Source organism: Oncorhynchus nerka, linkage group LG3 (genome assembly GCF_034236695.1).
Source record: "Oncorhynchus nerka isolate Pitt River linkage group LG3, Oner_Uvic_2.0, whole genome shotgun sequence".
NCBI lineage: Eukaryota > Metazoa > Chordata > Actinopteri > Salmoniformes > Salmonidae > Oncorhynchus > Oncorhynchus nerka.
The window spans coordinates 69366552-69394225 of NC_088398.1; the positions used below are offsets into that span (position 1 = coordinate 69366552).

The window sequence follows — 27674 nt, forward strand, 5'->3', positions numbered from 1 at the left end:
TGAATTTGACATTTTAGTTAACTTCCTGAATTGACTGCCTTCAATTCAAATTGAGCCCATCCTGATGACAGACACATAGGGTGTGGGTAGGGAACATTGAATTTCAAATAACAGGGCCATAACACATGGGTTTGTGTGTGTGGTGGTGGGGTCGAGACAGAGCACAGACAATAACATGGGTTTGTGTGTGTGGTGGTGGGGTCGCGACAGAGCACAGACAATAACATGGGTTTGTGTGTGTGGTGGTGGGGTCGCGACAGAGCACAGACAATAACATGGGTTTGTGTGTGTGGTGGTGGGGTCGAGACAGAGCACAGACAATAACATGGGTTTGTGTGTGTGGTGGTGGGGTCGCGACAGAGCACAGACAATAACATGGGTTTGTGTGTGTGGTGGTGGGGTCGCGACAGAGCACAGACAATAACATGGGTTTGTGTGTGTGGTGGTGGGGTCGAGACAGAGCACAGACAATAACATGGGTTTGTGTGTGTGGTGGTGGGGTCGCGACAGAACACAGACAATAACATGGGTGTGTGTGTGTGGTGGTGGGGTCGAGACAGAACACAGACAATAACATGGGTGGGTGTGTGTGTGTGGTGGTGGGGTCGAGACAGAACACAGACAATAACATGGGTGTGTGTGTGTGGTGGTGGGGTCGAGACAGAACACAGACAATAACATGGGTTTGTGTGTGTGGTGGTGGGGTCGCGACAGAGCACAGACAATAACATGGGTTTGTGTGTGTGGTGGTGGGGTCGCGACAGAACACAGACGATCAGATTGGGGGGGTTGTAGTTTGTTTTGGATATGAACTCATCAGTGACTGAGGACTGACAGAAGGACGGATGGACAGATTAGCAGTCCATGTTTACCGAACCCAGGCCAAACAGAGCCAGCCAGGACACAAAGGGGAGGGGTGGGTGGATAACGTTTTCCGTTCCTTCTCTTTTACCGGTACCCAGGGCCAGGCTGGGCATAGCCCGAGCCGAAGGGGGCCGATTGCGGGCATAGGGGTTGGACGCCCCAGGAGGGGGGTAACGTTGCTACCGGGGGAGGAGTGTAGCTGGGACGGGCCTGGTAACCCTGGCCAGACTGGGAGGTGGGGGTAGGCTGTAGTTGGCAGGCTGGTTGGCCTGTGAGGTGTAGTTTTGGGAGGGAAGGCCCCTGGGGGGTACTGCTGGGGACCCTGGGGTGGAGCGGCCTGCTGTTGGCCTCCCTGAAAGCCGGGGGCTGGGCCTTGGCTGGGGGCGGGGGCCTGGGAGGTGGGGGCATGGTAGTTCTGGAACTGCTGCTGTTGAGGCTGAGGGGTGCCGGGCTGGGGGGTGCATCCTGCTGAGTGAGAGAGAGTTGGGGGGAGAAGTACAGTACAACTTTTGATTGTAATCGATTTCACATTCATAGCATCATTCCTGTGAAAGTCTGGGCCATTGTTATAAGATCAGCATGACCTTCTTGGACCTTTTCTGAGGGAAAGTGTCACTGTCTTACCAGGGTACTGCATGCCATACTGCTGCTGTGGTGCTGGCTGCTGGGGAGGGTATCCACCTGGAGACTGGTACTGCTGGTACATCTGACCTGGGGAAGAGAGATGGAGGACATCAGTATGACAGACACACACACACCTGGGTGTCTGGATGGAACCAGACAGGATTGTCTTAATGCAAACAGCCCCGAGCACTAAAATAAAACAGGACTGGTTCTTCAAAGCCCTGCGCCTAGACACTCTCTATGGCACATTACAGTCATCTGAACAGCTCCAAGCTTAACACGCACACACACAAACACTTTTATTTGGATAGACGTGTTGGGTCAGAGCGGGAGCCATCTGTCTAAACAGGTCTGTCTGTGTCAGTAGACAAGACACTTCCCTCCCAACTTTAATTAGCCATAACCTCACAGGTCTGTGTGTGTGTGTGTGTCTCTCTCTCTTTCTCAGGTCCATGTCACATTTAAAAGTCTAGACTGGAAAGTCGGCTCAATACCATGGACTGAGGAGTGTGGTTAAGAGTGTCTGAAAATAAAAACTAGTTTAAAAACACAAAACGGCACATACACATGCACATGCACGTAGTGTGCTCTCAATGTGGACTAGACCGGACCGCCGAGCTTCAAAGACCTCAAGACACTGACAGACAAACTTTTTGTGACAGGCAATGAAAAGTCTTTTACTTTTAGATTGGTGTGTATTGTTGTGTATGGTTAGATATTACTGCACTGTTGGAGCTAGGAACACAAGCATTTCTCTACACCAACAATAACACCAGCTAAACATGTGTATGTGACCTAATATTGACATATTCTTAATTCCATTCTTTTACTTTTAGATTTGTGTGTATTGTTGTGTATGGTTAGATATTACTGCACTGTTGGAGCTAGGAACACAAGCATTTCTCTACACCAACAATAACATCTGCTAAATTGATTTGATGGTTGCTTCTGCGCAGGTCAAAGCTGATTAACATGAGGTTGTCTGGCACAGCTGCCTGACCAATGCTTTTATTTTTGCTAAAGTTCACTGTTTTATCATGTGCCAGTTAAAACAGAGCGTTGATTTTCCACTCAGAGGGCCCGTAACAGAGCCCTATGGAACTCCTTTGTGACGGAAAAGGGACTAGACATAATTCTAGTTCTGCAGGGACATTTGTGCTAGGCTATCACTAGGCTGATTAAACACTCACTGAAGTGGTAGTTCACTCCAAACACACACACGCAGTGGCTGAAAGATACACAGACAATGCACACACACACACACAGTGGCTGAAAGATACACAGACAATGCACACACAAACACACACACACAGTGGCTGAAAGATACACAGACAATGCACACACAAACACACACACACACACACAGTGGCTGAAAGATACACAGACAATGCACACACAAACACACAGTGGCTGAAAGATACACAGACAATGCACACACAAACACACACAGTGGCTGAAAGATACACAGACAATGCACACACAAACACAGGTCCAAACAGCTGGGGCACAAATGTGCCGGAATAAAACTGACCCAAAACCTGCAGGGGACAAACTTTCTCAAAGTCAGAGGAAGATAAAAAACAAAAACAAGGGTCTGAGCTGCAGTGGACTGGGGAACTAATGAAGACCGTCTACTACAGACAGACAGGGTGCCACACAGACACATGAAGCCATCTTATACACTCCCAGGCCCAGATCATAACCCAGATCCATACTGTAGGTCAGTGTCTGGGTTGAAATGATATTTGTTTTCTTTCAAATACTTCAGGTACATTACGTACAAATACATTTTGACCCAAGTCTGGACCAGATGAAAGAACCATGTTTCATTCCTCCACCATTGGTGATCACTCATCTAACATGATTCAAACATTTACAAAAATGTAACTAGGCAAGTCAGTTAAGAGCAAATTCTTATTTACAATGACGGCCTACTGGGGAACAGTGGGTTAACTGCCTTGTTCAGGGGCAGACCAACAGATTTTTACATTGTCAGCTTGGGGATTCGATTCCCAAGCTGACAAGGTAAAAAGCTGACAAGACCCAACGCTCTAACCACTAGGCTACCATCTTGCCCCAAATTGTGAAAAGTCTATACAATGAAACCAGACCTACTGATCTATAGGACTGCATCTATGAATCAGCTGTAAGCCCACTGTTAACCCCTGTAATGTGAGCACCATGGTGCTCGAGTGAGAATCACAAAGTGTGTGTGTGTGTGTGTGTGTGCTCGCGAGCATGTAGGTGCTGACTTTCTCTCCGTCTTGGTTTCCTGTCTGCTATCCATCATGTGTGTTATGTAATCCGATAGAGGGGTGGATGGAGCTGCCGTCAGGCCTCATTGGCCAGAAGAATTCATCTCTGATCAGTAAATGTAAGTCCCAGAGGACAGAGAAATCAGTGCGGCTCTATGGAGAGAGACCGGCTGCCTGCACATCCCTTCAGCTGAACACAAAACAGAGCTGGAAAAATTATCTGGAATGTTATTGCTTCACTGTAGTTCTCAAGCCTATTAGGGATGTTTTCAGAAGGAAACAAGATAATATGGCTGGTATTACATTTACGTTAGTTATTTAGCAAATGCTCTTATCAGTTAGTGCATTCACCTTAAGATAGCTAGGTGGAACAACCACACACAGTCATAGTAAGTACGTTTTCCTCAATAAAGCAGGTATCAGCAAAGTCAGAGCCAGTAAGGGTGGGTCAAGTGCAAGTACACAAAAGTCAATTTATTTGTGTGTGTGTGTGGGGGGCTGAGGAGGTTGTGCGAGGGGGGTACTGTGGCATTATTTAAGATACTCCTTGAAGAGGCAGAGTTCCAAATGGTTTTGAAGATGGGCATGGAGGTTGCTGTCCAAGCTTCAGGGTGAAGCTGTTTCCACCAGGACGGAGGAGAGCTTGGACTGGGCTGAGCGGGAGCTGCTCTCCCATAGCGGTGGGAGTGCCAAGAGGTGGCAGACACTGTCTGTGCAGTGGTGGGTGAACAGGTGTGCTAAAACTCAGAGACAAACAAACACAGAACATTCCTTATCTAGGGTTGATCGTCATCTGTACTAATAGTGAGTTGCACCCCCCCTCCCCTCAGAACAGCCTCAATTTGTCAGGGCATGGACTCTACAAGTTGGCCCATGTCAACTCCAATGATACCCACAGTTGTGTCAAGTTGGTTAGATGTCCTTTGGGTGGTGGCCCATTCTTGATACACACGGGAAACTGTTGTGTATAAAAACCCAGCAGCGTTGCAGCTCTCGACACAAACCGGTGCGCCTGGCACCTACTACCATAACCAGTTCAGAGGAACTTAAATCTTTTGTCTTGCCCAGTCACCCTCTGGATGACAGATACACAATCCATGTCTCAATTGTCTCAAGGCTTAAAAATCCTTCTTTATTAACCCGTCTCCGCCCCTTCATCATCACACTGATTGAAATGGATTTAACAAGTGACATCAATAAGAGACCATGGCTTTCATCTGGATTCACCTGGTCAGTCTAAGTCATGGAAAGAGGTGTTCATAATGTTTTGTCCACTCAGTGTAAATGAGACAGCCACTAGAAATCTTCTGCTTATGGATCTTGTTAGCTCCATGTTTACGTGTAAACCCAAACCAAATGTTGACAGAGACGAGAGAGTGACTGGTCCATCTACTCCCAAAGTACATGATCGGTGTCCTCGTTGCGTTTCTGAAGAAGTCCTCTGTGTATATTGTCAAGGCACCACACCCTCAATCAACGTGTTCATTCCCAACATGTTGGCAGAAGTGCACTGATCCTTTGAGACTATTCCTGGTCAACGATGATCAGTCTTCAATGTATTGTCTTTGTACAGACCCTATGGACACTCCCGAACTAAGGGAACATTTGGGGTCTCTCTCACACCAGAGCGTTGGGATAGAGAAAAACTTGTCCCTGCAGCCTGATTCGGCCGTCTGGCCAACAGCTGCAGCCCCAGAGCCTCTCTCCTCCCTGGAAGTCTGGGAGAGAGGGAGGAACGGATGAGCAGAGGGAGGAAAAGATGAGGATTATGAACTCCAGAAGACGACCAGCCAACCACACAGTCAGCGATGTCACACTGAACCTAGTAACAGCCCGTGACCGTTATATGACCGCACAGTCATTTATGGACAAACTAAAACTAATAACCAACACAAAGTGCAAGGGTCTGGAATATAAAGGGTACGACTGAGTTGAATAAGTACGACGAACGGAAGAATGACTAACTTTAGACTCTTAGCGGTGTCTTGGCTCTGTTAAACTCAACCCAAACCCCTTGGAGAAGCCTGAACCCTGCCCAAGCCAAAACCACAGAGCTGGTCTGGGGAACACGGTCAAACCAACACCATATGGAACCGCACTCTCTTTGTTCCAAGTGCGGTTTAGAGGCCCTGGTATGGCTCCTCTGTGTTCAAGCCACAGCTCAACGAGCCTACCGTGTGTGTGCGTGTACCAGCTGTGGTTTGGATCCTGTGGTGGGGTTTTGTCAGTGAGCTGGTTATGGGTCTCTCTGGGTGAAATCAGAGACGTCTCCAGGGATGGAGGCGGCTACGGAGAGCCAGAAGAGCCAAAAGACGTGCCTGCCAATGAAAAAACATCACATCCAAAATAATGAGGTAGCTTAATAATAAGACTGACTCACAACATGTTCCTCTGTCCCCTCCCTTCCTGTGTCTGTCTGTGTCATATACTGAGAAGCCAAAAACTAGAGCACACCGCGTTACCTGGTAAGATAGTTACTTTCGAGCTCTGTTGATTCCAGATCCCCACCATTATGGGAATACCCAGCGGGTTCAAGAGTTGAAGCTGTGTTGATTCCAGATCCCCACCATTATGGGAATACCCAGCGGGTTCCAGATCGAGGGAATACCCAGCGGGTTCAAGAGTTGAAGCTGTGTTGATTCCAGATCCCCACCATTATGGGAATACCCAGCGGGACCAAGAGTTGAAGCTGTGTTCATTCCAGATCACCACCATTATGGGAATACCCAGCGGGTTCAAGAGTTGAAGCTGTGTTCATTGCAGATCACCACCGTTATGGGAATACCCAGCGGGACCAAGAGTTGAAGCTGTGTTCATTCCAGATCACCACCATTATGGGAATACCCAGCGGGTTCAAGAGTTGAAGCTGTGTTCATTGCAGATCACCACCGTTATGGGAATACCCAGCGGGACCAAGAGTTGAAGCTGTGTTCATTCCAGATCACCACCATTATGGGAATACCCAGCGGGACCAAGAGTTGAAGCTGTGTTCATTCCAGATCACCACCATTATGGGAATACCCAGCGGGTTAAAGAGTTGAAGCTGTGTTCATTCCAGATCACCACCATTATCAATACCCAGCCAAGAGTTGAAGCTGTGTTCATTCCAGATCACCACCATTATGGGACTACCCAGCGGGTTCAAGAGTTGAAGCTGTGTTCATTGCAGATCCCCACCGTTATGGGAATACCCAGCGGGACCAAGAGTTGAAGCTGTGTTCATTCCAGATCACCACCATTATGGGAATACCCAGCGGGTTAAAGAGTTGAAGCTGTGTTCATTCCAGATCACCACCATTATGGGAATACCCAGCGGGTTAAAGAGTTGAAGCTGTGTTCATTCCAGATCACCACCATTATGGGAATACCCAGCGGGTTCAAGAGTTGAAGCTGTGTTCATTCCAGATCACCACCATTATGGGAATACCCAGCGGGTTCAAGAGTTGAAGCTCTGTGTTCTTCCTCAATCTACACACAATACCCCACAAATGACCAAGCAAAAAACAGATTTTTGGGGAAATTTATAAAGATGATAAAAACTGAAAAATGACATTTACATAAGTATTCAGACCCTTAGTACTTTGTTGAAGCATGTTTGGCAGCGATTACAACCTTGAGTCTTCTTGGGTATGTCGCTACAAGCTCAGCACACCTGTATTTAGGGGATTTTCTCCCCTTCTCTGCAGATGATCTCAAGCTCTGTCAGGTTGGATGGGGAGCGTTGCACAGGTATTTTCAGGTCTCTCTGGAGATGTTAAATCGGGTTCAAGTCTGGGCTCTAGGTGAGCCTCTCAAGGACATTCAGAGACTTGTCCCAAAGCCACTCCTGCGTTGTCTTGGCTGTGTGCTTAGGGTTGTTTGTCCTGTTGGAAGGTGAACCTTTGCCCCAGTCAGAGGTCGAGAGCAGGTATTCATTAAGTATTTCTGTACTTCTTACTAGTCTCCCAGTCCCTGGCGATGAAAAATATCCCCACAGCATGATGCTGCCACCACCATGATTCACCACAGGGATGGAACCAGGTTTCCTCCAGACATGACGCTTGGCATTCAGGCCAACGAGTTCAATCTTGGTTTAATCAAACCAGAGAATCTTGTTTCTCATGGTCTGAGAGTCTTTATGTCCCTTTTGGCAAAATCCAAGCGGGCTGTCATGTCTTTTACTCAAAGCAAATCTAATTTTATTTGATCACACGCACCAAATACATCAGTAGACCTTACTGTGAAATGCTTAGTTACAAGCCCTTAACCAACAAAGCAGTTCAAGAAATAGAGTTAAGAAAATATTTACTAAATAAACTAAAGTAAAAAAAATAAAAAATAGGGTAATGAGGAGTGGCTTCCATCTGTCCAAATTACCATAAAGGCCTAATTGGTGGAGTGCTGCAGAGATGGTTGTCCTTAGAGGAACTCTGGACCCATGTTAGAGTGACCATCTGGTTCTTGGTCACCTCCCTGACAAAGGCCCTTCTCCCCAAATTGCTCAGTTTGGCCGGGCGGCCAGCTCGAGGAAGGGTCTTGGAGAACTCAGCAAAAACCAAAACGTCCGTTTTTCAGGACCCTGTCTTTCAAAGAATTCGTAAAAATGCAAATAACTTCATAGATCTTCATTGTAAAGGGTTTAAAAACTGTTCCCCATGCTTGTTCAATGAACCATAAACAATAAATGAACAAGCACCTGTGGAACGGTCGTTAAGACTACCAGCTTACAGCCTGTAGGCAATTAAGGTCACAGTTATGAACACTTGGGACACTAAAGAGGCCTTTCTACTGACTCTGAAAAATACCAAAAGAAAGATACCCAGGGTCCCTGCTCATCTGCGTGAACGTGCATTAGGTATGCTGCAAGGAGGCAAGAGTACTGCAGATGTGGTCAGGGCAAAATATTGCAATGTCCGTACTGTGAGACGTCTAAGACCGTGCTACAGGGAGACAGAACGGACAGCTGATCGTCCTCGCAGTGGCAGACCACGTCTAACACCACCTGCACAGGATCGGTACACCCGAACATCACACCTGTGGGGGGACAGGTACAGGATGGCAACAACTGCCCGAGTTACACCAGGAATGCACAAACCCTCCATTAGTGCTCAGACTGTCCGCAATAGGCTGAGAGAGGCTGGACTGAGGGCTTGTAGGCCTGTTGTAAGGCAGGTCTTCACCAGACATCACCGGCAACAATGTCGCCTATGGGCACAAACCCACCGTTGTTGGACCAGACAGGACTGGCAAAAAGAGTTTAGTTCCAAACCTCTTCAATTTAAGAATTATGGAGGCCACTGTGTTCTTGGCAGCAGACATGGCTGCAGACATTTTTGGTACTGTTCCCCAGATCTCAAATCAAAATCAAATTGTATGTCACATATGCCGAATACAACAGGTGTAGACCTTACCGTGAAATGCTTCCTTACAAGCCCATAACTCCATTTCTCAAACTGCATTGATGGTTAAGAAAATATTTACTAAATAAACGAAAGTAAAAATGTAATAAAAACAAAATAGCAATATGGTCGGATTGCCATACCAGGCGGTTATGCAACCGGTCTGGATGCTCTTGATTGTGCATCTGTAGAACTTTTTGAGGATCTGGAGACCCATGCAAAATCTTTTCGGTATTCTGAGGGGAAAAATATGCCCTCTTCACGACTGTCTTGGTGTGTTTGAACTACGATAAGAATTTGAAACTCTCGACCCGCTCAACTACAGTACCGTCAATGAGAATGGGAGTGTGTTTGGCCCTCCGTTTCCTGCAGTCCACGATCATCTCCTTTGTCTTGCTCAGGTTGAGTGATAGGTTGTTGTCCTGGCAACACACCACCCAAGTCTCGGACTTCATCCCTATAGGCTGTCTCAGCGTTGTCGGTGATCAGGCCTACCACTGTTGTGTCATCAGCAAACTTAATGGTGTTGCAGTTGAGCCTGGCCACGCAATCATGGGTGAACATGAGGGGCCAAAGCATGCACCCAAGGGGCCCCCGTGTTGAGGAACAGCGTGCAGATGTTGTTGCCTACCCTTACCACCTGGGGTGGCCCGTCAGGAAGTCCAGGATCCAGTTACAAAGGGAGGTGATTAGTCCCAGGGTCCTTAGCTTAGTGATGAGCTTTGTCGTCACTATGGTGTTGAACACTGAGCTGTAGTAAATGAACAGCATTCTTCCATAGGTGTTCCTTTTGTCCAGGTGGGAAAGGACAGCGTGGAGTGTGATTGAGATTGCGTCATCTGTGGATCTGATGGGGCAGTATGCAAATTGGAGTGGGTCTAGGGTTTTGGGGATGATGGTGTTGATGTGAGCCATGAACAGTATTTCAAAGAACTTCATGGCTATCGAAGTGAGTGCTACAGGCGGTAGTCAATTAGGCAGTTTACCTTCACTTTCTTGGGCACATGGGGTATGGTGGTGTACTTGAAGCATGTAAGTATTACAGATTCAGTCAGGGACAGGTTGAAAATGGTCAGTGAAGACACTTGCCAGTTGATCAGCGCATGATCGGAGTACACGTGCTGGTAATCCGTCTGGCCCCGCGGCCTTGTGAATGTTGACCTGTTTAAAGGTCTTGCTCACATAGGTTATCGAGAGCGTGATCAAACAGTCGTCCGGAACAGCTGGTGCCCTCACGCATGCTTCAGTGTTGCATGCCTCGAAGCGAGCATAAAAGGCATTTAGCTCGTCTGGTAGGCTTGCGTCACTGGGCAGCTCGTGGCTGGGTTTCCATTTGTAGTCTGTAATAGTTTGCAAGACCTGCCACATCCAACAAGCGTCAGAACCGGTGTAGTAGGATTCCATATTAGTCCTGTACTGACGCTTTGCCTGTTTGATAGTTCGTCTGAGGGCATAGCAGGATTTCTTAGAAGCGTTCAGGATTAGTGTCCCACTCCTTGAAAGCGGCCGCTTTAGCCGTTTAGCTCGTTGCAGATGTTGCCTGTAGTCAATGGCTTCTGATTGGGATATGTAGGTAAAGTCACTGTGGGGACGAAGACATCAAGGAACGTATTGATGGAGCAGGTGACTGAGGTGGCATACTCCAATGCCATTGAATGAATCCCGGAACATATTCCAGTCTGTGCTAGCAAAACAGCCCTGTAGCGTAGCATCCGTGTCATCTGACCTCTCCCATATTGAGCGAGTCACTGGAACTTCCTGCTTTAGTTTTTGCTTGTAAGCGGTTGTCAGGAGGATAGAGTTATAGTCAGATTTACCAAATGGAGGGCGAGGGAGAGCTTTGTATGCATCTGCGTGTGGAGTAAAGCTGGTCTAGAGTTATTTTTCCTCTGGTTGCACATGTGACATGCTGGTAGAAATGAGGTAAAAAAGGATTTAAAATTGCCTGCATTAAAGTCCCCGGACACTAGGAGCACCACTTCTGGGTGAGCATTTTCTTGTTTGCTTATGGCCTTATACAACTCATTTGAGTGCGTTCTTTATGCCAGCTTTGGGTTGTGGTGGTAAATGGATGGCTCCGAAAAATGGTAGATAGAGTACCTCATCATAAACTGGAGACACACTACCTCAGGCGAGCAATACCTAGAGACCTCTTTAATATTAGACTGCGCACCGGCTGTTACTGAAAAATACACACCTCCACCCCTCGTCTTACCAGACGTAACTGTTCTGTCCTGCCGATGCACGGAAAACCCAGCCAACTGTATATTATCCTTGTTGTTCCACCACGACTGTGAAACACAAGACATTACAGTTAACAGTTGGCAGGATAGTCTCGAGCAGAGATCATCCAGTTATTTTCCAGTGATTGCATGTTGGCCAATAGAAGGGACGGTTGAGGAGGGTTAGAGGGTTACTCACTTGCCAACAAATTCTCACAAATCACCCCGATCTCCAGCCTCCTTTATTTCTGTCTTTTCTTCATGCGAATATGACAGGGATTTGGGCCTGGTCTCCGAGTAGCAGTATATCCTTCGCATCGGACACATTAAAGAGAAAATCTTCGTCCAAGTCTAGGTGAGTAAACACTGTTCTGATATCTAGAAGCGGTTTTCAGTCATAAGAGACAGTAGCAGCAACATATGTACTGTTACAAACAATGTGAAAAAAAAGCAACGCTGGTTAGGAGCCCGTAAAACGGCAGCCATCCCCCACCGGCGCCATTCTGTCACATGTGCCTCGACACAATCCTGTCTCGGAGGTCTACGGACAATTCCTTCAAACTCATGGCTTGGTTTTTGCTCTGACATGCACTGTCAACTGTGGGAACTTATATAGACAGGTGTGTGCCTTTCCAAATCATGTCCAAACAATTGAATTTACTACTGGTGGAATCCAATCAAGTTGTAGAAACATCTCAAAGATGATCAATGGAAACAGAATTCATCTGAGCTCAATTTCAAGTCTCAAAGCAAAGGGTTTGAATACGTATAATTAATAAATAAAATATTTTTTAGGAATTTGCAAACATAAAAAAAATCTGTTTTTGTTTTGTCATTATGGGGTAGTGTGTGTAGATGAGGGGGAAAAATGTATTTAATCTATTTTAGAATAAGGCTGTAACGTAACGTGTGGGAAAGGTTATGGTCTGAATACTTTCTGAATGCACTGTATGTTACAGCTACATCAGCATGTAGATATGCAGAGTAGCAATACTGTACTGAAAACAGGACTGGGGAACTGGCCAATCCAAGTGTAATATTTAGCCATCCCATACTAAAATGGAGGCATTAATAAATACCCTACTAAGATGGCAGTTGTGATTTACATTAGCTTTAATGTCCAACAGCATGACACAAACAATTAAGCAGGATAACCAATTGCCCCCATTTGTGGTTGACGACAAGTCTGAGCAGTGAAAATCATCTGGATGAAGCCATTGTGACACTGACACAATCATAATGTTCTAAATGTCTGTAGAGGACAAAGTGGAAATAAGAGAAAAAAACAACATGCCATTAGCAGGGCAGGGGACTGGAACATCGTTCTGTGATGGGCCCTTTTGCTCAAGTAGTGTTGTCCCAGGCCCTAAAGCTGCCACGCCAGAGAGGTGTACCACAACACATCAACTGGATTAAGGCTGCCCTGAGGCACAGGCCTAAAATCAGTTTAAAGCACAAACTGACCTCTGGTAACTGTCATGGGGTGAACTCGCTCTACCGTCTTGACAAGACAACAGTTTTTTAGGGATCCCAGTTAACCCCAGATATTTGGAGGTGCTAAACCACCCAATGGCTACAATGGCCCACACTGATAACCTCCCTCCCCACATATATTCATTCATGCAGAGATATGGTGGTAATGGTTACTGTGTGCGTGTTCCTAACCGTCGAGGGCTGCTGGGGGTCCCTGCTGCATCCCTGCGTAGGGGGCCTGTGGCTGGGGGGCGGCGGACGACGATGATGCAATGCTGTCTGGAGTATCTGACCGCTCCACAGACGAAACACCCGGGGGGGCTAGAGAGAGTGAGAGAAGAGAGAGGGGAGAAATAGGATGATGAGATTACAGAGCATGAGCAGAGAGAGATAGAAATATATAAAACATATAAATAGAGTTGGATAAATGTAGATAAACTTAGATTTTTTCCCCCACAAGGACATACAAGACACTATCCTCTATGGGACACTATCCTCAAAACTCCGTACCTAAAAGCATGATTTGACAAAATGACCTGAATGGATACTAACTGCCAAGGACAGTCGACAAAAAAACTTAGAGCAAACAAAAACCTGCAGAAGAAACACAGCGGAAACCTGGAAATCCCATCCAACACAAAACTGAGTGAACATTACTCAGTCTGAACCTACTTTAGGAGCCAAAAAGTAGAAGATATTTAATAAGCTTTATATAACAATATGAACTAAGGCTAATTAGCTGCTAGGACAGAACTGACCTGACCAGGCTGCAACTTCAATCAGCACTGAAGTGATGTGTGTGAAAACTCTTGAGCCTTAACAATGGCAGCAGTTTCATAGCCTCCCCCACCCAAATGCAGAGGCCGTTGAAGCCCCCTGGCGTATCCCCATGCAGATGTCATCAAAGTACAGTACCCCATGGATGTTTAAAATAAAACTGCACGGAATAACTACAAAAAGAAGCTCCTCAAGGACAATCCAGACACACCATTTGCTGACTGCTGCAAAGAGGGAAACATAAGCAACTTAATTTCCGCACAGACCATCCCCTGGCATGACACCGTGCTATAAGAGCACACTACCCCTATGTCAAGAGAGAGGGTATTGGCCCAGGCTAGACACTCAGAACACTAGACATTGAGGAAATTTAATCAACTTGTCAACATGTACCCGTCTGGGACAGTAATGGTACAGGGCATCCTCATGCACTTCCAGAAGGACCTTTACGGGATTAGAGCCCCGTCCAGACCAATGAGACACCTGCACAGAGAGAACCCACACCAAGAGGACCTACACCCAGACCACAGCGTCACCAGCCACACCCCAACCAGCTGAGACCAACCCAAACAAACCGTGGCCACACCCTATATAGGTCCTCCCAGATCAGACCTATGCCCATTCTGCCCCCCGTCCCGCAGCAGACCTCAACATGAGAGCCGCACATATGCCCAGGCCATGAGCAGAGCAACAGGCCCAACCACCACTAATTCTGGGCTCCAGAGTGGGCAGCGGTCTAAGGCACTAGATCTCAGTGTTAGTGTCACTAGAGACCCTGGGCCGACTCCAGGCTGTATCACAACCGGCCGTGATTGACCCAGCGTCGTCCGGGTTAGTGTTTGGCCGGGGTAAGCAGTCAATGTAAATAAGAATTAGTCCTGAACTGACTTGCCTAGTTAAGTAAAATACAAAAATTGTGCACCCCCCAATCCCCATCCTGCGACAAAGGGGGTATGTATCAGACGCTCAACAGACAGAGAGAAAAGTGAGAAATCAAACAGAGTGGGGAGTGAGGGCAAGGTCAGTCAGAAGACTGCATAAAAAAATACAAACAGAAAGCAACAGAAAGTAATAGCAATGATGGGCGGCCTTACCTGGGACATGGTTCTCACTCAGGCCAAAGGCAGAGATGACGTTCTTGCTGACTTCGTCCTGCTTATTCAGGGGGTCGAAGGCCGACATGCTGGCCGCACTGACTGGGACCGGGGCCTGCTTCACCGCTGACACCACCCTCCCCTCACATACATCCACCGAGTCTGGAGGAGAGAGGAAGTGGATGCATGTCAACACACCAATATACACACAATACATTGTCAAATACGCAAATAAGCAGAACGTTCCATTATCTTTTATCATTGAAACATCAACTCATTACCCCGGATTAGCGGCATAAACATGCCAAAGGAAACACCTCGTAAAAACATTTTTTACACTTCTCTCCTTGGAAAAACAAATCCACCTGTTGCTGTCCACCACAAGTCAGCTAGCGAACAACATTGATGCAAAGCATGCTGTGAAAACGCCCCTGGCGTTAAACATAGCGCAGGTGTGGAAAGTGATTGGTCCACTGGATTAGAAGCAATGGATGGTTTAGGAAAGAGGACCACCCTTTTCAGGGCTAAATAGAGTTACAGAGAGGGTTTAGGAAGTAATAAAACCAACCAGCCTGTATCTGTGTGTACACTTCATAAAGTTCTACAACAAATATGCATATCAGTAGATAATTACATGATTTAAAAACACACTTCACACTTGCAAAGACAGAGGTGTGTGTGTGTGTGTGTGTGTGTGTGTGTGTGTGTGTGTGTGTGCGTACCCCTGTCTGGTGCAGAGGCAGCCAGGCCAGGTTCTGAGGGGGGCTCCAGACATTCCAAGAGACCGTTGATTTTGTTCCTGAGCTCAATGAGCTCCTTACGCAGGTACTTTACCTGACAGGACTCCAGAGGTCTCGGCTGACCATTCACTGTGGGGGGAGAGAAGAGAAAGAGGTTACTACATTAGAGATACATAGACTGAACAAAAATAAACACAACATGTAAAGCATTTGAGCTGAAATAAAAGATCAGTGAAATTTAACATTTGCACAAAACGCTTATTTCTCTTAAATTTTGTGCACAAATCTCTCCTTTGCCAAGATAATCCATCCACCTGACAGGTGTGGCATGTGAAGAAGCTGAATAAACAGCATGATCATTACACAGGTGCACCTTGCGTTGGGGACACTAAGATGTGCAGTTTTGTCAAACACCACAATACCACGATGTCTCAAGTTTGAAGGAAGTGTGCAATTGGCATGCTGACTGCAGGATTGTCCAACAGAGTAGTTGCCAGAGAATTTAATGTTAATTTCTCTACCATAAACCGACCTCCATGTTGTGTAGAGCATGTATTCCCAAACTGGGGTAAGTGTAATGCCGTAGGGGGTACGCCAAAGAAAAATGTGATCCACAATTTAAAAAATATATATACATACTCTACCGTTCACAAGTTTGGGGTCACTTAGAAATGTCCTTGTTTTTGAAAGCACACTTTTTGTCAATTAAAATAACATCAAATTGATCAGAGATGCAGTATAGACATTGTTAATGTTGACTATGACTATTGTAGCTGGAAATATCACATTTTTAATGGAATATCTACATAGGTGTACAAAGGCCCATTATCAGCAACCACCACTCCTGTGTTCCAATGGCACGTTGTGCTAGCTAATCCAAGTTTATCATTTTAAGGGACAAGTACATTAGTGTCTACTTTGAGAAACAGATGCCTCAAGTCCTCAACTGGCAGCTTCATTAAATAGTACCCGCAAAACACCAGTCTCAACATCAACAGTGAAGAGGCGACTCCAGGATGCTGGCCTTCTCGTTGCAACTCTGCCTAGAGGGCCAGCATCCCGGGGATCACCTCTTCACTGTTGATGTTAAGACTGGTGTTTTGCAGGTACTTCATTTCTGGCCATTTTGAGCCTGTAATTGAACCTACAAATGCTGATGCTCCAGATACTCAATTAGACTAAAGGAGGCCAGTTATATTGCTTCTTCAATCAGCACAACAGTTTTCAGCTGTGCCAACATAATTGCAAAAGGCTTTTCTAATGAACTTTTTAAAATGATAAACTTGGATTAGCTAACACAACGTGCCATTGGAACACAGGAGTGATTTTTGCTGATAATGGGCCTCTGTACACCTATGTAGATATTCCATCATTTTTAATTTACATTTTTATAAATCTGCTGTTTCCAGCTACAATAGTCATTTACAACATTAACAATGTCTACACTGTATTTCTGACAATTTGATGTCATTTTAATGGATGTTTTTTTCTTCCCCCCCTTCAAAAACAAGGAAATTCCTAAGTGACCACAAACCTTTGAACGGTAGTGTAGGTAGAGTTAAAGTGACTATGCATCGATAAACAGAGTAGCAGCAGCGTAAAAGAGAGAGGGGGTAATCCAAATAGTCTGGGTAGCCATTTGATTAGCTGTTCAGGAGTCTTATGGTTTGGGGGTAGAAGCTGTTAATCCTTTTGGACCTAGACGTGGCACTCCGGTAGCGCTTGCCGTGATGTAGCAGAGAGAATAGCCTATGACTAGGGTGGCTGGAGCCTCTGACACCGCCTGGTAAGGAGGTCCTGTATGGCAGGAAGCTTGACCCCAGTTATGTACTGGGACGTATGCACTACCCTCTGTAGTACTTTACGGTTGGAGGCCAAGCAGTTGCCATTCCAGGCAGTGATGCAACCAGTCAGTGTCATGACGTTGGCCTCTTTGGGTATAGCAACCCCAATCACCCCTCTCCCTGCCTCCCCCCTTGCCTCCTTCAACTAGGTTGCTGTGGTCAGAGGTCATACATTCCTGAGAAGACCCTGCCACATGGCCACATAGTAGAGAGAGGGTAAACTTTCATAGAGGACAAAGGAAATCCTTCCACCTCACAGAACTTGAGGAACGAACAAATTCCATGTTCCGGAGAAAGTGTAAAAGATTGGTGAAGAATCCAGCTACGAACAGGTGTGGCCACATTACCATAACGCTGTTTATATAATAGCCTCAGATATGAGGTTTACATCTAATTGTTGTATAAGATGAATGAGTGAGTATGATACTGTTTGTATAATTGTGTAATATGATTGTGGACTGTTGAATGAAGAAAAATACAATTCCCTTTTGATTTGAACTAAATCAGAGGACCGCCCCTAAGCCCAGTTAGGGTCAGGCCTCCTGGGACAGACCCTTTTCTGCCATTCTGAATAAAACCCAATTGAGAAATTATCAGCAGACCGAGCTTACCTCAATTACGAGATGGCTAAAGGTTGCAGACCATGATTCTCTCAATCAAGAGAGGACAAAAAGGTTGCAGACCGTTGCTGAATCTTTTAACCATAACACGTGGTTAGACTCTTAGACTATCGATAACAACAGAATGGGAACAAGTCTTTGATATTAATTACTAGTCTGCAGCTAGGAATTCGGTATCATTGAACGCGAAGAACAACAACCGCCGAAACATCCATCTATAACGAATGTCACTCTGAACTATCCCCTCTAACCATAATCGAGAGAGAGGGAGAGAGACGGACAATTCCACAAAAGAAATGAACTTTTCACCAGCGATCAAGACGACACACTGAGCGTAAATATATATATATATTGATTGCAATTGTTCCCGAATGAGTGAGCGTTCATGTGTAAAGGAATAGCATTTCAATTGTTATAATTATTAACTCTGTAATGACTTTAGTCGACCACCACTTCCCCTTTTTGTCTAACAAGCCGCAATGCCGGTTTAGCCAACTAGGGCACATCCTCCTATCATTACATTTACCTTGCTTGTTTATGCATTTCTGTGAATTACTTAGTAATAAATAAATGATTTAAGACAATTGATGTATGGATGACTCAGTGAAGACTGGGTTCGTGCAGATAACCAACAATTTGGAATGAGACTAACGTGAGGTAAAATAAATAATTCATTAATTCGAAGACTAATTGATCAGATAAAATATCTGAAAAGTTATTTTAGGAAATGATAACTTTGTAATCTGAATATTTTTCCTTGGTGCCCCGACTTCCTAGTTAATTAGTTACGTGATTAATCAGTTGATCGCGGCTCAGCGGCTCAGACACAAGAGGTATGTGGCAGGGTCTACAGTCAATCACGGATTACAAAAAGAAAACCAGCCCCGTCGCAGACCAGGATGTCTTACTCCCAGACAGACTAAATAACTTTTTTGCCCGCTTTGAGGACAATACAGTGCCACTGACACGGCCCGCTACCAAAACCTGCAGACTCTTTCACTGCAGCCGACGTGAGTAAAACATTTAAACGTGTTAACCCTCGCCAGGCTGCAGGCCCAGACGGCAACCCCAGCCGCATCCTCAGAGCATGTGCAGACCAGCTGGCTGGTGTGTTTACGGACATATTCTATCAATCCTTATCCCAGTCTGCTGTTCCCACATGCTTCAAGAGGGCCACCATTGTTCCTGTTCCCAAGAAAGCTACGGTAACTGAGCTAAACGACTACCCTCCCGTAGCACTCACTTCCATCATCATGAAGTGCTTTGAGAGACTAGTCAAGGACCATATCACCCCCACCCTACCGGACACCCTAGACCCACTACAATTTGCTTACCGCCCAAATAGGTCCACAGACGACGCAATCACAACCACACTGCACACTGCGCTAACCCATCTGGACAAGAGGAATACCTATGTGAGAATACTGTTCATCGACTACAGCTCAGCATTCAACACCATAGTACCCTCCAAACTCGTCATCAAGCTCGAGACTCTGGGTCTCGACCCCGCCCTGTGCAACTGGGTACTGGACTTCCTGACGGGGCGCCCCCAGGTGGTGAGGGTAGGTAACAACATCTCCTCCCCGCTGATCCTCAACACTGGGGCCCCACAAGGGTGCGTTCTGAACCCTCTCCTGTACTCCCTGTTCACCCACGACTGCGTGGCCATGCACGCCTCCAACTCAATCATCAAGTTTGCGGACGACACTACAGTGGTAGGCTTGATTACCAACAACGACGAGACGGCCTACAGGGAGGAGGTGAGGGCCCTCGGAGTGTGGTGTCAGGAAAATAACCTCACACTCAACGTCAACAAAACAAAGGAGATGATTGTGGACTTCAGGAAACAGCAGAGGGAGCATCCCCCTATCCACATCGACGGGACAGTAGTGGAGAGGCTAGTAAGTTAAGTTCCTCGGCGTACACATCACGGACAAACTGAATTGGTCCACCCACACAGACAGCGTTGTGAAGGAGGCTGGTTGAAATTCGGCTTGTCACCAAAAGCACACAAACTTCTACAGATGCACAATCGAGAGCATCCGGTCAGGCTGTATCACCGCCTGGTACGGCAACTGCTCCGCCCACAACCGTAAGGCTCTCCAGAGGGTAGTGAGGTCTGCACAACGCATCACCGGGGGCAAACTACCTGCCCTCCAGGACACCTACACCACCCGATGTCACAGGAAGGCCATAAAGATCATCAAGTACAACAACCACCCGAGCCACTGCCTGTTCACCCCGCTATCATCCAGAAGGCGAGGTCAGTACAAGTGCATCAAAGCAGGGAACGAGAGACTGAAAAACAACTTCTCTCTCAAGGCCATCAGACTGTTAAACAGCCACCACTAACATTGAGTGGCTGCTGCCAACATACTGACTCAACTCCAGCTCACTTTAATAATGGAAATTGATGGAAATGTTTTTATCACTAGCCACTTTAAACAAGGCTACTTAATATAATGTTTACATACCCTACATTACTCATCTCATATGTATATACTGTACTCTATATCATCTACTGCATCTTTATGTAATACATGTACCACTAGCCACTTTAAACTATGCCACTTTGTTTACATACCCTACATTACTAATCTCATATGTATATACTGTACTCGATACCATCTACTGCATCTTGCCTATGCCGTTCTGTACAATCACTCATTCATATATCTTTATGTACATATTCTTTATCCCTTCACACTTGTGTGTATAAGGTAGTAGTTGTGGAATTGCTAGGTTAAATGACTTGTTAGATATTACTGCATGGTCAGAACTAGAAGCATAAGCATTTCGCTACACTCGCATTAACATCTGCTAACCATGTGTATGTGACAAATACAATTTGATTTGTTCAGTGTATTTCCCACAGATCACTCAGACCCATAAACAATTTAAAAACAAATACAATATTGATAAACTCCCCTTCATGTTAGGCCAAATAACACAGTAGGCAATCACAGCAGCAAGATTTGTGGCACATTGCCATTGAATTGAGAGCGAGAGACAAAGAGAGAGAGACAGACAGCGAGAGAGGGAGAGAGAAAGAAAGCTAGGGAGGGGATATATTGGGGGAAGAGTGAGAAGAGTACGAGACAAAATCAGTGTGAGACAATATAACATTATTACAGTTCAAATATATAGTGGTATGGAACTTCACAATGGTAAGGATCACCTCTTCAATCTCTCTCCATCCACCCTGCAGCCTCCCAGAGCTATAGGATACAGTGATCTGTACCAGACAGTCCTTCTGATCACTATAACATCCAGTACATTTATTTTGGTCATGTGTGAATGCAGAGGAGTGTGAACAGTTTGTGTCATGAACAAAGCTTCTGCCCATAGAAATAGACGCAGGGGGAAGATGTTCCCCAATGCTGGAGAGGGAGCCGGAGTGAAAAAGTTTGGGAACCTTGTATCATCTCAATGAGTCCCAGTCTTACAGGCTGCCATAGCACAACACAATCCTCATCAGCACTGGAATGAATCAATAGATAGAGATTATAGGGGCACAGTTGGAGAGGGAGAGTATGCCCATCAATGGGTACAAAAAGAGCAGGGAGATGAGCAGTCCCACAGTACTCTGGCTCGACACAGAAACCACATGACTGAAACCACAAAGCGACACTAAGGCTGTGGCTCTGGCTAGAAGTAGTGTACTCAATGGGGAACAGGGATGAGACCAACACTCAACTCCTGGACCACAACTAGTACAGACAGATGAGCACGGTTCTACACTACAGGAAGCCCAACAAATAAAGCTCAGTTGAAATGCATGATGGGAGCTTTGGACACATGGTATATGTGACAATGTGACTGTAGTATATGACATACAAGGGCATTCTACAGACAGAATTCCAGATTCCTGTGTGAGCAGAGACCCAGCGGGTCAGAAAAAGGCCCTGGATGGAGACGGACCGTCGGGATGAATCCTACTCTTCCCTCCTGCTCCCAATCCCTGTACACATGTCTGGGAATATCGACTACACGTGAGGTCACGGCCGGCGGCACGTGCTGGCGCTCCAGGCCTCGGCACTAACGTCTCGGGATGGAGTCAAATATCCCCAAAACATTTACTTTCTGCCGCTCCCTCTCTAATAATAGCAGGGATAGTTCAGGGACACTGGGTTGTAATTGGGAACAAGAGCACAGGATATTACATCATGGGGCCTGCTGGCATTGGAGAGGGAGAGGTGTGTTTGTGTACATAGTTACGCATATCTGACATTTCTGCACTGTGAAACAAAGGCGGAAGCATAACACATGGCCAGAGTACAATACTGTGACACGGACACACGGACACACACAGGGATGTCTCTGGCACTGGCAGAAGATCAGAAGGCATTATGATGACTAGGCCTAAAGCAGACAAAACCAGACAAAAGTCCTCGTCGTCCATCTGCCATCCTTTGCAGAGCACACTCTTAAAACTCTCTGAAAAGGGGTTGACAACATGGATCCCGAGATGGAGCTCAACTCCTGAGAGACATGTGAAAAGTATTACAAAAATGATAATAACTTTCAAGTATAGCTTGGTGCCTCTACTAACCAACCAGCATAAGAACACTGCCTTTGGGATGATAGTGGCAGGAGAGAAAAACAAAGTGTCAAGGGGTACGAATTAGGAGTTCAATGTCGAGGTCTACTTGGATCCAAAAATTGAGATCCGAACCATTACATTTCTACCCAATCAACAGGATCCAGTATTTTGGGGGGGAAATCAATATCCGGTCCAGTTCGGATACGAGGTGGACCAGATCAGACAACATGTCCAACCTGAGAGAGAATTTGATCCAAATTGGGTCAGGTCTGTATCCGACTTAAACTGATAAGAAACATTATTCTTTAGCTTTACTGCCACGCAAGGTGGTTTTATTTGGCCTCACATGTTTTTTGAGAAAAACAAATATATTTTAATTTTATAATTTTCATTGCTGGACATAAGACTGTATAAACACCAGGATATCAGCCCCAAGTGATTTGAATTTTGGAAATCTGTTAAAATATTCCCCCGCATAGTAGAGAGACATGATCATATGCAAATGTAAGCAAGGTTTTAAATGATTCAGTCAAATATTATCTCTGTTTGGGCTTCTTGCAATCAATTTGCAGTTGACAAAAATTGTTTAATGTTCCAGACACCCGACATCCGCTAAATAATTTTCTAATTATTATTATTTATTTATTATAAAAAAAATATAAAAAAATCGGCCTGTGGATGAAAATAGTTGAAGATCCCTGATCTAGAGTTCAGTATACCAACGCTATAATTGCATGTTTCTGTTGACCACATTTTTTTAGATTCAAGGATTTTTATTTGGTGATTTTAGGATGCTAGCAAGTGTTATAGCCTAACAAAATATGTCGTTCTACAACTCAGGTCTAACTCATATAATAGCCTAATATTTTTTGTTCTAAATTAAATGGAGATATAGCCTTTAGGCCCAGGATCAGTCTGGTTGGGATATGGGTTTGATCGAAAAGTAATCCACGCCACGGCTGTGTAGTCCTACTGTCCTGAGAGTTGAAGAGACAAGTTGTCCTGATATTTCTTATTCCTATCCATGCATTACACAATCAAATCGGCAGCCTTCCAACATTAGAAATACTATATTTCTGCAGATAAGCCTACGGCAATGAGTCTAACGCACACACGCAAACATGAACAGATTAACTTAGTCAAATATCTGTTCTTTATTAAAGACGATCAGAAAGAATGTGTAAATAACTATTAATTATATAGCTTATTTATTTTGAACGAAAGCCACAAATCTAGAGCATAAATGAGTCACTCATCTTTATGCTGACAAATATCACACTTGACTCGAGACATTCAACATTAGTTCAACTGTTATTTGAACACACAACTGTCTAGGTAAGCCCCGTCTAAGCCTGGGGTGCGGAAGTGACATCAGCAGATGCGGTGGACTGAGACGGATCCAATGCAAAAAAATAAACAATGTCTAGCTGAAACTGACATTTTTATGCAGATATTATTATGCTAATGAGAGTTCCACCGGGGCACAGACATCGACTCTAGGGGGTTTTAAACAAAGGAAATAGCCAAATTAAATAGCAAAAGCCTACTAAATAGGCCAAGCTTTAAAAAATAAATGAAATACCCTAAATAAAGTAGTAAATTGAATAAATAAATCTAATTAAATAGCTCAGGTCTTGACAATATGGGCAACCCTTTTCCCCTTCATATCCACAATGTACATAAATGAGGGGTATACAGATGACTGTTTTTTCCTCCCTCTACGGTCTTTCATTCAGTTTCTTCTTCACGTCAGCAAAGAACGACTGACTCAATGTTTCAGAAACTCACTTTATATAGTCTAGGTGCTATCACTCTTTTCCGCTGTTGCATCCTCCTCTCTCACAACAAGTAGGCTATTTTACCCCACATCACATAAATGGCTTGTTTTAATAAAGCATATTTGCCTTTTTGTCACAAAATGACATCTGATTTGATGAAAAGGGACCCCCCCTGACAGTCATTCAGCCCTAATATAACATTTAAAATGTATGAAATGTTGTTTAGGAACTAAACTCTTCAAATTTCATTTGGGATCCGGTCAGTATTTCACATATTTTCACAAAGATCCGAGGCCCGTGGCCACCGAGCGGGATCCTACCCGGGATCCTACCCGGGATCCGAGGGTTAACTACAAAATGTGACTGGGTCGGATCTCGGGTAATCAAGTTCAGGTAGATCTATGAAGACCTCAGGTTCAATGTCAAACTATGAGACTAGACTGCCTCCCTGTGGCATGTTCCTGGAAATGAACCTTAACTTTTGGAGAGAGGGTGCTGTTGGAATGGAACAGTCAGAATGAGCATTCAAGAGGATAACAAGGAAATAAGTTCTATATAGTACAGTACCATAACAAAGACTAGAAAAACAGAAGGAGCCTACTTTAATATCCTACGGGAAAAATCAAGTTGTTTTGATTATTCAAGGATGGGCGTGCTTGGCACAGCAGTACGTAGGCCTATAGTAAAAAAGGAAGGGATGGTTATGTTGTGTATGATAATATCTTACCGAAGAGAGTGAGTTTGAGGATCCTACTGCACTGGATGGCGAAAGACAGGTCCGAGCTGTCAAAAATAGTAATGAGGTCATCATCTACAGGAAGAGAAGAGAGCAGGGAAAATCATTCAGAACCCAAATCAGAATTAGGCCACGTTCCAATACTTTCACAATGAATCCTTATTTCCTAAGATAATGACTTTTGTGAAATGACTGAATTGGTGAAAGCTGTGAGGTAGAAACCCTCACATTAACATATTCTCTTACTTCCAATAATAACTCTAAAAAAGGAGAGGATGCATTCTCAAGTGTATGGAGAGAACATCCGTTTCCATTACCAGCAGGGAGCAGCTAAATGTTGAGGCATCAGATGGCATCTAGCTAGCGCAACGGAGTTAAGAACGTAAACTTATTTCACAGCTATCTTAAAATGTTGCGGATGGAGCCATCCAAATTGGTACCTTTTGTATGGTTCTATCGGTTTACACGTTGTCAAGGAGGGCTGTCATTTGTGTTGCTAAGCAGAGGATCACTGGTTTGAGCCCAGTATGGGGCAGTCGGACAGTGGAGGAAGCTAAGTAGTTAGCAGCACACTGACTACCAGTATTGTGATAATCCATCTTATTCCAGAACGGCCCAGTCCCCTTCCATGCTTACCCTCGTCCTTGTATTTGATGGTGACCTCATCGTTGCTCTGCAGCTTGCCCCTGAAGACACGCTGCATCATCAGCACCAGCTCGTCATAGGTGATGTCCTCATTGTGGATGGGGATGCGTCTGATGTCATCGCCCAGCTGGGCCTTGATGATCAGCTTGCCGCTCAGGTCCAGTTGTCCGTTCATGGTACAGTCTACTGCTCCCACCTCTGGAGGGGACATCACAACAGGAAGGAGATGGAACATTACACAGGAATCATGTAGGTTTCTATAGGAACAAGCACTGTTCATGACAAACTGTTCACACCACTCTTGTTGGTGAAGAGAATTGTGCAGGTTTAAAGTTCATTTCCTGCAATTCTAGATATTTTGTCATGCGTCCCCCACACCCCAGTTTGGGAACCACTGCTATAGATGATTAGTGAGCCACAAACAACCATTGAAAAACAGATCAGCACAATCAGTTAAAACATCCTTCAGATACAAAGAGTTTGGACCATGGGAAAATTGAATAATCATTCATCTAGCAACCCAATTGGATTCACTCATCTTTACCTTTGCATGACATAGAATGCACTACAGCTGGTCAGTGGTCACTGCCCTCTAGGAACCACTTTACTATATAGTACACAGTTCTGCTTCAAAAGTAAAAAAACAAAAATGCCAGGCTGTGCTGGCAGGCCGGTTCTTATGCATCCCCACAAAGAGACTTGGGCCTATATAGGCCAAGTACTAACTTGAATTGAAAGAGTGAGTTTGTAGAATGTGTTGAGTGGATCATGATTCATGACACAACTAGCTGAACTGATTAGTTTATGATGACCAATCCCTTCCCTATCCAGTCCACACCCAGATAGGCCTTTTATCAAAAAACAATTACAATATATAGATTCAATCACGTCAAATGCAACTACTTTAGTTGATCTTGATGTGAACTTGTTGGTCTGGCCTTTGGCTAGCAAACAAGCTAGCTAAATTAGCTACCAACAAAAGGTGTCCGTCTAGATAGTTCGCATAATATAGCAAGTTATGACACCCATCTCAATTTAACATAAGGCTTGTACAGAAGTCATTCCATTAACTTGCTGACTAATGAAAGGGCGAGGTTCGGGATTACAGCTTGTCATTTTATTTGCAGTGATTCATGACAGCTAACGTTACCTAGCGTGGTAATTTGACAGCTCGTTAGTTTGCTGTTATGCCAATAACTAACTCTGGCTCAAAATCTGTTGCACTGGTTATATTGTTAGTTAACATAACTAGATAATTGTATTGTTGTTAGAGGTGTCAAAACGAATGTAACTCGCTAACTAGCTAGTAAGAAAGCCAAGTTGGATCATTACATAGCCAATTTTCCTGCAACTGACAGGATGTAGAACCATGCCAAATACAGACCAACTCAAAACTCCCATTTATAGTTAGAATTGTTGACTTCCTGCAAAATAATTCACAGTTTAGCATCAGAGAATGAAACTTCGACTTAATTTAATACAAAAAAAACAATATCATTGCACCGATAACATTAAGTATACAATTTGAGAGAGGTCTTTGAGAAAATAAAACAAATGTGACTTTAAAAACATAACCCGATGCTAGTATCATTCGTTAGGTTGAAATGCTAACTGTGATCCAGGTTGTCAATATTAGCCATATCGAAACAGACAGCTATATGTATCCCACCTGTACTTGGACGACTTAATCCCACTGTTGTGTCGGTATTTCTCTCAGGACCTTGTCAGCCAAAATCTTTAACCAGGGCTGGCAAACACAGAATCCTAGCCTCACACGAGGAAGTCTGCCCGCTTGTCGACGTAAACCTGTACGTGGCATACAGCGGAGCGCGCAGTAGTGACTCAACTATTTTACGTATTTTTTTCTGCCTAGGAACAGTGGTGGAAAAAGTACCCGAATTTCATAATTGAGTAAAAGTAAAGATACCTTAATAGAAAATGACTCAAGTGAAAGTCATCCAGTAAAATACTACTTGAGTAAAAGGCTAAAGTATTTGGTTTGAATTACACACAAGTGTCAAAAGTAAATATAATTGCTAAAATTTACTTAAGTATCAAAAGTAAAAGTGTAAATCATTTCA

General features: G+C 44.8%; 1 pseudogene; it reads right to left on the reverse strand.

Annotated features, from left to right (window-relative positions):
* Positions 1-856: 856 nt before the first annotated feature.
* Positions 857-27432, reverse strand: LOC115112948 (protein TFG-like; annotated as a pseudogene).
* Between the last annotated feature and the right edge of the window lie 242 nt (positions 27433-27674).